Raw genomic sequence first — 12,475 nt, 5'->3', positions numbered from 1 at the left:
TCCTTTGTCATTTTTTGTTATTACATATATTAAGGGGAACCTTCCAGGAAAGAGGCAATGGGCACACCCCCTGACCCATAGCCACATACTCCACGTACCCCCCATAGAGGTTCTCTTCCATTTTGGGAAAATACATATACGTCTTTCTCATTCAGAAAAAGAGGAGGGCTCTCTATTTTTTCGTTTCTTCTTGGCCGAAAAACTCACTCTCCATAACTTGATATCTTCTTCTTCTTTTGACTCCCAACAGATCACAGAACCGTGCACACACACACAGGGATTTTTCATTATCTTCATCTCTCCTTCTTTTTCTCTTTGAACTCCATTAACATACAAAAGCGCGACACCAATTTCTCTTCTCCCGTTCTTCTTCTTTTTTTGAATCCACACTAAAATCGCACACACATGAAAGAATATTATGACGTGAGATACACCAAGAGAAAGGAAGTTGACCGGAGATCTAATTTTTCATCCACTCTTCACCGAAAATAACTTCTCAGTTTTGATTTAACTCTGAAATCCACCAAAAACTCAATTTAAACAATCTCTATGGCTGAAAACTAGGATCGAATCGTTAAACCAATCTGAAATCAACCTATTTTGAGTAGAATCCAAAAATTTTGAGTTCGATTCCGGCCGTTTTGAGTTCGGTTGTGGTCTGTTAGGGTCAGTTTTGGTTTGTTCGGCGTCTGTATTGAATACTCTCGGTCGTTTGTGGATTTGGTATTTCAATTAGACTTTGATTTTGTTTTTTCTCTATACCGAGTTGAATTCTTCGCTATCGAGGTATTCTATTGGAGGTTTCGCAGCTGGGTTTTCTTAAATATTACTATCAACGAAAGTTTGTCATCGAAAGGTCCAATTTTATCTCTTCTTCATTTTTGTCATATATGTTTGATTGGTATGAGATACAATTGAATATTGAGTGATATTGATTTGTTCTGCTTCATTGCGTTGAATAAATGATTGTGGATTGTTGAAATAGTGACTTTGGATTGTTGAAATTTTGTGTTAAAAGGGGATTTTGGGGGTAAGAATTAAAAAAAATTGATAAAAAGGATAGATTCGGTTTAATTTTGATTTATTGTTGTTATGAAACGCGATATTATCACGCTACGTTGAAACAAATAGGCGAATATAAGTTCGGGTAGGCAAAATTCTTATGAATAATTATTTTCATTGAATGTTTGAAAATGGAATATTGGTTGAATGTTTGTTAGTTTATCGCGTTTGGATTGAAATGTACTATTCGGCCGGGAATGCCCCGACGTACTTATTTTTATTGGCCGGGAAATGCCCCGTGTATTTTGTACTCGGAGGATGTTCGCGATGAAGGCTCGGGACAGTGGATCAAGCATTGGAGCGTAGTTTAGGATTAGTGTAGGTTAGCGTAGGTTTACTTTTCAAGTACCTTTTTTCATTTTGGTTTGTAATAATTGGACTGGACATTATTCTGGATGTATTTGATTGATTGATCGTTTTATTTGTGTTTGGTGTGGTTTATACATACATTATTCTGGATGTATTTGTTTGATTGATCGTTTTATTTGTGTTTGGTGTGGTTTATACATTCATAGTATTCAAATTAGCCGAGATACTCCACCAAGAGCCGTGGTCGAACCACGGGATCGAGGGGTGCCTAACACCTTCCCCTCGGTCAACATAATTCCTTATTCGGAATCTTTGTTCGCGGATTAGTTTTATAGAGTCAAAATTGTTTTGAAAAAGGATATCCACGGGTGACTTGGCACAGCCGATTTATGCCAAGTGGCGACTCTGAGTTCTTGAAACTAATAAATCTTTTTCCAAACTATTTTCATCTTTTGTCTCTTTAATAATAAAACCCTTTCGAACCATAAAATCAATTCTTTTGGAGAACGAAAAAGGGGTGTGACAGCTCTGGCGACTCTGCTGAGGACTTTTCAGAATTCGAGCTTATTTTTGAGAGTTGCATCGGCTTAGTTTGACATTATGAGTGCATAAACATTGTTTGTGCTATTTTTTATGTTTATTTTATCATTGTTGAGTGCTTACGTGCTACGTGTTTACAACTTTTCTCTTGCGGGTTACCGCTTTATATCTGACATCATGTGCATAACCTGAGTTAATTTTTTCTGCAACAAGTCCTGGAGTGCACGTCGTGCACACAAACTCTAGTTGAGTCACCCTTATTTTAGAAGGGAGAGCCATCGGACGTATGGAGTGGGTAGAAAGCAAAGCATCCACTATCGACCATATGCTCCCCCGAACGGCCTTGTTAGTAAACTTCAACGTAGGTCAGCCTTTAGGTCATGTTTATCTGCATCATATTGAGACCTAGTAGGACCCACTTGGTTCTTTGTAGGAGAGTCACCTCTGAAGCATCCTACATGCTAAATGTTGCATCTTTGAGGGTAACGTGGTCATTTGACGAACCGATTTGGGGAAAGCATGTGTTAGAAGTAAAGTGTGTAGACAAAAAAGTGTTGGAAAAAAGAGAAAAGGAATAGTGAGTCGAAAAGAAAAACAAGAGAGTTTCGTAAGTTTTTAGAGTTCTTTATGGCTTTTGATGTTTTTTTCTTTCACAATTCAAAAATTCAAAAAGATTTTTTACCTTTCGCACTTATTTTCTCAAAAACATCAAAAAGATTTTCATTTTGTTCCTTTATCATGCATTCCTAATTTAAAACTTGCAAAAAAAAAATTTAGATAGGAGCTTTTTATAAGAGGAAAATTCAAAAAAGATGATAGAAGTTTTGTATATTTAATATCAAAAATATCAAAAAGATTTTTCTTTCATGGTTGTTGGTGTCATTTTTGTATGAAGTGTCAAATTAAAAATCCAAAAAAAAATTATTTTCATCGAGTACTCATGTCTCTCAAGCCAAGGTTTTGTTTGTTCTATAATCCTTAATTGTCCAATCTGGACGAACTACGGAAGATCTGATTCATGTACAACATGATACGTAGGCAACCTACTTTTGGGTTCGATCTAATCATTTTGTTTCTTGTTTTTTTTTCATTATTTTTCTTTTATTTTAAGGAAAATAAAAAGTCATAAAGAATGATAAAAAGAGAGACAGCGACAGAGGAAAAGAAAGAAAAATAATGAGAGAAGGGAAAAACGGATAAAAAAGGGACTGACGTGAGAGATGAGAGAAGTGATAGTGAAAAAAAAGAGGTGTGATTGGACTAAAGAAGAAAATGGGTGCAGAAAAAAGATCAGGATGATATTAAAATGACCTTGCTACCCTCAAAGATTGGTAGAAATACGCATGAATCTAGGACAATTTTACAAATGTGACTCCCATGCTTGTTGTGTGACCTAATCCTAACGGGTTTTGTCTTTGATGAGCATGTTCTTTCAGATAAGTGGTTGTTTTGCAGCACTCTGTCTATTCACTCGTACTTCACTAGATCAAAAGCGAAGCTTGCCATGGCTAGTAGGGAGATTGAAAATTCACTCATTGGCCCAGATTAGGATCCCAGGGAAGAAAGTTCAGAATGCAATGATGAGGTATTGAGACTTAGACAACAATTTCTAGATCTGCACCGAGCATGGTCTAGTGGCATGCCTCCTTCTCCACTTCCTGAAGATCTTGGGAATATCCTCAATTGCCCACCGCTCTCTCAAGAGTAATTCTCTATTCCCATTGAGTCCCCGGAGCATGCACCAGGATTCACTCAGCAGCAATATTACCCTGGCATTTCTAGTGTGTCCCTGGCAGATCCTCAACCAAGGCCCATGACTCAGCCAGCGCCACCGGCAGCACCTGTGTTCGTGGCTCCGCCACCACCTGAAGCTCCCACATATGCTGTGCGTCGGACAATAGTGCTTCCTCGGTCTGCCAGTGAGCCAGTATTGAAAGATTCAGATAGCCAGTATTATGTCCCGGAGCCAACTTTGAGAATGAATGAACTGTATGGGTACGCTCAGCCGCCTGCATTTTAATTTGATACGGAGAAACCTGTCGTAACAGAGGAACAGTAGGTTATAGCGCAGAAATTGAAAAGTTTGGAATAGGAAATGAGGAATCTGCAGGGAACCGGAGGTTATAAGAGTGTTTTCTGTAAAGATCTTTGCATGTTCCCAGACATCAACCTTTCCCTCGATTTTAAAATGCCCAAGTTCGAGAAGTATGCTGGGCACGGTGATCCCATGGCACACTTGAGACGTTATTGAAACCAATTGAAGGCTGCAGGTTGAAGGGAAGAGTTTCTTATGGCTTTCTTTGGCAAGAGTCATTCCGATCTGGCTTCAAAATAGTTTGCCGATCAAGATATCGACAAGTGGAACAACTGGGATAACTTAGCTTCTAAGTTTATGCAATATTTTCAGTATAATGTCGACTTAATTCCTAACAAAAAATCCTTGGTCAACATGAAGAAGAAAAGCACCAAAGGCTTTAGGAAATACGTGATAAGGTGACGGGAACAGGCCGGCAGGGTAAATCCTCCAATTAAGGAGAGTAACCTGGTAAAGGTCTTTATTCAGGCACGGGATGAGACCTATTTTCAATATTTACTTTCGGTAATAGGAAAGTATTTCATTGAAGTCCTCAAAATGGTAGAGATGATAGAGGACGGAATCAAGATCGGGCGAATAGTGAGTTTTTCCACGTTAAAAGCCACCACACAAGCGATTCAAGGTGGATCTGGCACGTTCGGAGGTAAAAAGAAGAAAGAAGACGTGGCGACTGTTGTTGTTGGACCCCATTGTTATCCCAAAAGACCGTCTCGCCCCTATCCCCAATCCCAAGCCCAAGCCTATGTCCAAGCTCCATATATTCCTCCCCACCATTACTACCCTCTGCAAAACCCAGCAGATGTTATTCCACCTTTTCTTACCCAGTATATAGCACACAACCATATACCCAAACCCTTACTTACCCGCAATGGCATACGCAAGTTCCACAAAATCATCCATCAGCTCCACCAAATTACCAAAACCCCTCCAGACCCGATTTTCAACCCAGTCCCAAGTACAAAAAAGAGAAGGCGGTTAAAAATCAGTTCACACCTCTTGGGGAGTCATATGCTAGCTTGTTTGATAGGTTGAGAAAGATGAAGGTATTATGCCCAATTCAAAGAAGGCTTTCAAATCCACCCCAAGGAATCTTGATTATTCTTTAAGGTGTGCATATTGTTCTGACATGCCAGGCTACGATATCAAGAAATGCTAGTATTTAAGAGAGTCGTCCAAGATTTAATTGACACAAATCAGATGTTGGTCAAGGCTCGAAGGTTTCAAACATTAACCAGAATCCGTTGCTAACCCATGCTGAAACCAATATGTTAGATTTGATATATGGTGGGAAAGAGTCGTCAAGGTGTTATAAGCCTATTGTCAAGATACAAGCCAATGAGGAAAAATCGGTGAATGTAGCAGATTCGTTGAAAGCAATGACATTAAACCAGAAAGGAATGGGAAAAGATAAAGTCCAAAAAAGCACAAAGAAACCCGTGATCACAGTGAAATAAGTTAGAGCAGTCATTGGTTTAAGTCAAGACAAGCCTAAGTTATTGGTGATAGGAGCTCCGGGTAAGCCCATCTTGATGGTGAAAGGATCCCTGGCAGTGCCTATTATCCTCAAAATGGTGACCTGACCTCCAATAGTTGATATAAAAAAGGTTCCCTGGAACTATGACTATGATGACCTATCAGGGGAAGAAAGTAGTGGAAGATATAGATGAGGTAGGGGGTTTGACTCGGTCAGGAAGATGCTTCATGCCTGAAAGCTCAAGGAAGTCCAAGACAATTGTAAGTGGACCTTCATCTATCAAAAGCCTATCACCGAAGAAGAAGCTAAAGAATTTTTGAAAAGGAAGAAGTTGTCAGAGTATTCAATAATAGATCAGTGAAGAAAACCCCTGCTCAAATTTCCCTCTTATCTTTATTGTTGCATTCCAAGGAGCATCGTGATATTATATTGAAGATATTAAGTAAAACACATGTTCCTAGGTATATTACAGTAAATCAGCTTGAGAAAATAGTTGAAAAAATCTTTAAGTTCAATCGGATCAGCTTCTCTGATGATGAGTTTCCAATTGAAGGTACGGGATATAATCGGGGGCTTTATATTACCGTGAAGTATGAATATTTCTACATCACATATGTCATGATTGACGGAGGTTCTGGCATAAATATTTGCCCTATTTCCACCTTGTAAAAGTTGAACATTGGTGTTGAAAGGATCAGGCCTAACAATGTATGTGTCAGGGCTTTAAATGGAGCGAAGTCCAACTCTATTGGTGAAATAGAACTAAAGTTGATTATAGGGGCTATTGAATTTGCCCTAGAGTTTCAAGTATTGAATATCGACTCCTCTTACAATCAGTTGTTGGGAAGACCATGGATCCACAAAGCAAAGGTGGTTGCATTTATATTGCACCAGATAATTAAGTTTGAGCATGACAAACAAGAAGTGGTTATTCACAGTGAAGGGGATTTGTACGCCTATGAAGATTCTCCCTTGTCTCTAATTGAAGCAAATAGTGTAGAGGAGAAATTTGTCTATCAAACTTCTTATACAGTGCCAGTAGATCGTATCTATGAAGGACAGGTTATTTTGGGACCACAATTGTCTTCTGCTTCTATCATGATGGTGAGTGAGCTTTTGAAATATGGATTTGTGCCAAGGAAGGGTTTGGGAGTGTCTTTTCACGGTATGGTTCGTCCCATATGTACGAATGAGAACATAGGCACTTTTGGTTTGGGATTTGAACCTACGACTGAAGATCTAAAGAAGGCCAAGGGAAGGAAAATGGAAACATGGTCACTCCCTCGCCCAGTGACCCTACTCAGTAAGTCATTCATCAAGGGTAGTGTCGTGGCACCTATAGAGTTTGGAGCTGAATTAGTTGATGACTTCCAGAACCTGTTGATCAAAATTGACATGGTTGAAGTAGGAGAAGGTACCAGTAAGGCAGATGTACAATTCATAGGTCCAGCTGTCCGGCTCAACAATTGGGAAGTCACTTCTCTCCCCGTTAGGAGGGAGTTTTGGTAGTTTGTTTTGTTGTTCTTTCTATTTATCCGAGTTATTCCAGGGTTGCAACTCGAAATTTAGTTTGTTTGAGTTATGTTGGCATTTATGTTTAAACCCTCCTATCTTTCCTTTTAATAAATGCAATGGCCCTTTTGTTTCGTGTCTAATATATTTCGTTTTTGTCTTTTTCTTTATACAGTTCTCTTTATGCTGATTCTAATGATATGACATGCATGCAGAATTTTCAGCCTGATCTTAAAATCTAAACTAATCAAGATATAATGAAGCAAGTGGGAGAATATGATAAAGAAGAGGCACTAAAGGAAATAAGCAAAGAGTTGGAACAGTTTGAAGACAAGCCGAATCCTAATTCTAATGAAACTGAGCCAATTAATCTAGACTAAAATCAGTGTACATGCTTTGCCATAGATAAAAAATGGAATGATTAAAGCATTAATTGATTATAAGGATGTTTTTGCATGGTCTTATGATGATATGTCTGGTCTAAACACCAAATTAGTGGCCCATAAATAGTCAACTGATCCTGCATTCCCCCCTGTGAAATAGAAGTTGAGGAAGTTTAAAACTGATGTAACTATCAAAATTAAAGAGGAAATTATGAAACAACTTGAAGCCAAAGTCATTCGAGTGGCTCATTATCCTACGTGGTTATCCAATGTTGTTTCTGTCTCAAAGAAATATGGCAAAATTCAAGTATGTATTGATTGCCGTGATTTTAACAGAGCAAGTCTGAATTTTGCTGGATAATTGTCCTACACATGAGGTTGCCTCTTTTGTGGATTGTTATGTTGGATACCACCAGATCATTATGGATGATGAAGACGCAGAAAAGACATCTTTTATCACACCATAGGGGACTTAATGCTATCGAGTGATGCCGTTTGATTTGAAGAATGCTGGAGCAACATACATGAGAGCCATGACCACTATGTTTCATAATATGATGCATAAGGAGATTGATGTCTATGTAGATGAAGTGATTATTAAGTCAAAAAGTAAAGCTGACCATGTTAAGGATTTAAAAAAGTTCTTTGAAAGGCTTCACGGGTATAATCTCAAGCTCAACCCAGCAAAATGTGTGTTTGGATTTCCGTCTGGAAAGCTGTTGGGGTTTGTAGTCAGCCGTCGAGGAATTGAATTGGATCCCTCAAAAATCAAAGACATTCAGGATTTGCCCCCACCCAAGAATAGGACAGAGGTGATGAGTTTGCTTGGTAGACCGAACTACATCAGCAAGTTTATTGCTCAACTCACAACCACGTGTGAGCCTATTTTCAAGCTGTTGAAAAAGAGTGTTGTGGTAGAGTGGACTGAAGAATGTCAGGAAGCGTTCGACAAAATCAAAAGATATCTATCAATTTCGCCCATGCTGGTACCACCGAAGCCTAGTAGGCCTTTGATCTTATATTTATTGGTCATGGATAATTCTTTCGGTTGTGTCGTGGGTCAACATGATGTCACAGGCAAAAAGGAACAGGCTATTTATTATCTTAGCAAGAAGTTTACAACATATGAGGCCAGGTACTCTCTTCTTGAAAGGATGTGTTGTGCCCTAACTTAGGTAGCACAGAAGTTGAAACATTATCTTTCGTCCTACACTACTTATCTCATTTCCCGCATGGATCCTTTGAAGTTTATATGTCAGAAGCCTATGCCAACCGGTCATTTGGCAAAGTGGAAAATATTGCTTACCGAGTTCGACATTGTATATATGACTCGAACAACCATGAAATCCCAAGCCTTGGCAGATCATCTTGCTGAGAATCCCATTAATGAAGCGTATGAGCAGCTAAAGACATATTTTCCTGATGAAGAGGTATTCTGTGTCGAGGAAGTCATTATAGATGCTGATGCAGGTTAGAAGTTGTTCTTTGATGGAGCTATTACTATGAAAGAAATCTGAATAGGTGCAGTTCTTATCTCTAAATTGGGGAGACATTTCCTGATAACAGCTAACTTTGATTTTATTGTACCAATAACATGGCGGAATATGAAGCGTGCATTCTTGGTTTGAGGTTAGATGATATGGGAGTCCCAGAACTATTAGTGTTGGGGGATTCAGATTTGCTCGTCCACCAGATTCAAGGCGGTTGGGAGACGCGAGATTTAAAGCTCATACCATATCAACAATGCTTACAGGAGCTATGTCAACGGTTTGTGCCAGTAAAGTTTAGGCATATTCCAGGGATTCATAATGAGATTGTTGATGCTTTAGCCACTCTGTCTTCAACGCTCCAACATCCTAATAAAGCCTACATCGATCCAGTGGATATACAGAGTCGTGATCAGTATACTTACTGTAATGCGGTTGAAGAAGAGCTCAATGGAGAACCTTGGTTCTTTGATATCAAGCGATACATTCAGTCAGGAGAATACCCAACACATGCCACCAGTGATCAAAAAAGGACTATTAGGCATTTGGCTAGTGGATTTTTCTTAAGTAGGGGAATCTTATACAAGAGAACCCTGGATCTGGGACTTTTGAGGTGTGTAGATGAAAGAGAAGCCTCGGCGATCATGGTTGAAGAAGTTGAATGTCAAGCAACAAGGTGAAGAAAATGCAAGTCAGGAGCCCGTCTGAAGAATACGGTGATGAAGTAGCGAGTCAAGAGTCTAGGAAATTTGCAAAGATAGGATTTTGTAATTTCATTTATGTTTTTACTTGTAATTTTCATTTGGTTGTAAGGATAGAGCCGCAGATCAGAACCTCAATGGAACCTCACTCGACTCTCCAACTCGGTATAGACCATCTCCTTCCAAACCTTTGAGAGTAGGGTGTCCTAAGTAAAGACTCGGTTGCCCTTCTTTCTTCTATTTCTTTCTTCGACTAATAATCGGGACAAAATTCTGTCTGGTTGTCTACTTCTTTGTATGAAAACACTTGGTGTTTACATTCAAAGGGGGCATGATGTAGACACGTAATTTTATCCCTTTAATAATATTTCTCATTCTGATATCACACAATTTAACCCTATCTTTATAACTTTTCCCCAAGAAAATAACTAACCACCTCATCTTTTACATATTTATGTATTTAGTTTTGTTTTGTTTTTATCCAAATAACAAGTCATAACAAACTTTGTCTCATTCTAATATTCCAATAACCCACCCAATTAAAAAATGACACCTCACCCCTCACCTAACTACCCCACTAACTACCCCTACCCCTACCTCTAACAAAATTAGAATACAACAACCTGGAGGGGTCCTACGGGGAAGGGGGCCTTTTGGGAATCCTTTGTGATTTTTTGTTATTACATATATTAAGGGAAACCTTCCAGGAAAGAGGGAATGGGAACATCCCCTGACCCATAGCCGCATACCCCACGTACCCCCCATAGAGGTTCTCTTCCCTTTTGGGAAAATACATATACGTCTTTCTCATTCAGAAAAAGAGGAGGGCTCTCTATTTTTTTGTTTCCTCTTGGCCGAAAAACTCATTATCCATAACTTGTTATTTTCTTCTTCTTTTGATTCCCAACAGATCACAGAACCGTGCACACACACATAGGGATTTTTCATTATCTTCATCTCTCCTTCTTTTTCTCTTTGAACTCCATTAACATACAGCGTGACACCAGTTTCTCTTCTCCCATTCTTCTTTTTATTTTGAATCCACAATATAATCGCACACACACAAAAGGATATTATGACATGAGATACACCAAGATAAAAGAAGTTGATCGGAGATCTAATTTTTCGGCCACTCTTCACCGAAAATAACTTCTCAGTTTTGATTTAACTCTGAAATCCACCAAAAACTCAATTTAAACAATCTTTATGGATGAAAACTAGGATCGAATCGTTAAACCAATCTAAAATTGACCTATTTTGAGTACAATCCAAACATTTTGAGTTTGATTCCGACCGTTTTGAGTTTGGTTGTGGTCTGTTAGGGTCAGTTTTGGTTTGTTCGGCGTCTGTATTGAATACTCTCGGTCGTTTGTGGATTTGGTATTTCAATTAGACTTTGATTTTGTTTTTTCTCTATACCGAGTTGAATTCTTCGCTATCGAGGTATTCTATTGGAGGTTTCGCAGCTGGGTTTTCTTAAATATTACTATCAACGAAAGTTTGTCATCGAAAGGTCCAATTTTATCTCTTCTTCATTTTTGTCATATATGTTTGATTGGTATGAGATACGATTGAATATTGAGTGATATTGATTTGTTCTGCTTCATTGTGTTGAAGAAATGATTGTGGATTGGTGAAATAATGACTTTGGATTGTTGAAATTTTATGTTAAAAGGGGATTTGGGGGGTAAGAATTAAAAAAAATTGATAAAAAGGATAGATTCGGTTTAATTTTGATTTACTGTTGTCATGAAACGCGATATTATCATGCTACGTTGAAACAAATAGGCGAATATAAGTTCGGGTAGGCAAAATTCTTATGAATAATTATTCATTGAATGTTTGAAAATGGAATATTGGTTGAATGTTTGTTAGTTTATCCCGTTTGGATTGAAATGTACTATTCGACCGGGGAATGCCCCGTGTATTTTGTACTCTGAGGATGTTCGCGATGAAGGCTCGGGACAGTGGATCAAGCATTGGAGCGTAGTTTAGGATTAGTGTAGGTTAGCGGAGGTTTACTTTTCAAGTATCTTTTTTCATTTTGATTTGTAATAATTGGACTGGACATTGTTTTGAATGTGTTTGTTTGATTGATCGTTTTATTTGTGTTTGGTGTGGTTTATACATTCATAGTATTCAAAATAGCCGAGATACTCCACCAAGCGACCGTTGTCGAACTACGGGATCGAGGGGTACCTAACACCTTCCCCTCGGTCAACAGAATTCCTTAGCCAGAATCTCTGTTCGCGGATCAATTTTATAGAGTCAAAACCGTTTTGAAAAAGCATATCCATGGATGACTTGGCACAGCCGATTTGTGCCAAGTGGCGACTCTGAATTCTTGAAACTAATAAATCCTTTTCGAAACAATTCTCATCTTTTGTCACTTTAATAATAAAATCCTTTTGAACCATAAAATCAATTCATTTGGAGAACAAAAAAAGGGTGTGACAACGCTGGTGACATGTCACTATCCCTTTCCCTTTTTCGGTGACTCAGGTGCACCCTTGCCGCCGCGTCGTTCCTTTTCCTCGTCTCCCTACGACGGCCAGATCTGCCATCATCGTCGTCCCTCCTCCATTTCCAATCAATGGAAAACCAGATCTGTCGGCAACTCAATGTCAATTCTGACCACCGTCATTCAAATCCAAACTAAAATTAGATTCTGAAAATAAACTTTCTATTTTTCTACATTGGTGTTGATATTTTGTAAGTTATCATAAATGGAGGGAGAATTGTATATGAGTTTACAATGTATGTGTGTGTGAATTCTTAGAAAAATGGAGTATGTGATAGTGAGAATGGAAATATGTGTTGGAAATATGTGTATGAATGTTATATTAAAATATGTGATGGAAGTATGTGTATGAATATTATATTAAAATATGTTGTCATGAAGGTATGTGAAT

Source organism: Capsicum annuum, chromosome 1 (genome assembly GCF_002878395.1).
Source record: "Capsicum annuum cultivar UCD-10X-F1 chromosome 1, UCD10Xv1.1, whole genome shotgun sequence".
NCBI classification, from domain to species: Eukaryota; Viridiplantae; Streptophyta; class Magnoliopsida; order Solanales; family Solanaceae; genus Capsicum; species Capsicum annuum.
Note: the sequence above shows the minus strand (reverse complement) of the source record.